This window comes from Gigantopelta aegis, chromosome 12 (genome assembly GCF_016097555.1).
Source record: "Gigantopelta aegis isolate Gae_Host chromosome 12, Gae_host_genome, whole genome shotgun sequence".
Taxonomy (NCBI): domain Eukaryota; kingdom Metazoa; phylum Mollusca; class Gastropoda; order Neomphalida; family Peltospiridae; genus Gigantopelta; species Gigantopelta aegis.
Genome location: NC_054710.1, coordinates 657,682 through 659,249, shown reverse-complemented (window position 1 = coordinate 659,249; position 1,568 = coordinate 657,682).

Genomic DNA, 1,568 nt, shown 5'->3' with positions numbered 1-1,568 from the left:
ATGTTTCCTGGGGACAAAACTTGCATTCTGTCCACTTTGGAGTTCCTCAGTAACTTGGCCATCACACATGTCCCTCCAGTAATAACGTTTGATCAGCCCCTGTATTAGAAAGCTGCTGAGATCATCAGTGCTTCGCCACCGAATAGCAACTTGAACGAGAAAGGTCTTAGGCTGGGTACTTTCCACACGTTCATGAATTTGCTTGGAGCAATAGGCACACTGTTGGAGGGCACATGCCTTAAAAACATTCTGGAAGTAGTGTACGGTGAAAATGCTGTCGTGCTTATGATGACCGCTAAATCTGTTCAAAGGGCATTCCGTGTCCATCTGCCACTTTTTCAAAACATGTAAGCGCCCCATACACCCACGACTGACAAAGGCAGCTGCATTCTAAATACTCAATTCTGTAGCGACATACCATTTCTTTCTGGCAGAAAACATATATATACATATATATATATACACACATATATATATACATATACATATGCATATGCATATACATATACATATACATATACATATACATATACATACACAGCCAAACTTCGATAACTCCACCTTCGATCTCTCAATCAGAAATGACGGTCCCAGCCGAGTTGCTATAGAAACTAGTAATAACGGCCTTCAAATACTCAAACTTCGAACACTCGATAAACTCAGTCTCTCGAACAAATTCTTTGGTCCTACCATAAAGATTGAATAGAGCATGCACCTCTAAAATTCGACGTGTGTCGATTGATCAGACTGTCATTACCAATAGTATTTTCAAGACGAATAAAATTATCAATCAGACGAAGCATGCCTGTCTCGGGTGGTCTGGGCTGTCGAGGATTGGGTGGTAATTATAGAATAGATCACCGGCTAAGCGGAAGGAACTGATTCTGTGTTCGGTTGTCGTACATGGAGGAGAGCCTGGCTACGTAATATTTAATTACAGACACAGTATGGTTCACTTCAAATAGCACTTGTAATAATTGTTAGCTATGTTTCTTCTTTTTTTAAATATTAGTTCCTGGTTTGCATTAGTGCTTTATATTGATTTTTCTTATTTAAAATAATTAAATTAATTTTGTAAAAAAAACAAATGTACTAAATGTTTTTTCGCATTCAGTGTTTTATTTCTTAGTTACGTTCCGCCATGTTTTGACATATGCAAAATACATCAACGTTCATTATATCATTTACTTCTGGTTTTAAATTTGAACTGTTTATATTAATTTAAAAAGTTCAAACTCCCTGAAACTCAAACTATTGCCTCGTCCCTTTCAAGATCGAGTTATTCAGGCAACTATGCGTATCCAAAGACATAGTTGATAAAAAAAAAAAAAAAAAAAAAAAAAAAGACTAATAAGAAAGAAAGAAAGAAAAATAATGAATGCTGTTACTAAAAACAAAACAAACCTGTATGAATACACCCTGCATGTGTGTGTTTGGGATGAGATTTGTGACACTCAATGTCCAGACAGTTTGTTATATATGGGCTATGGAAGTGTTTGTTAAAAAGTCCGGGTTGTGGGACCTGTGCTTCCCTACTTGAGGACAGAAAGGTACGTTTCTATGTGTAA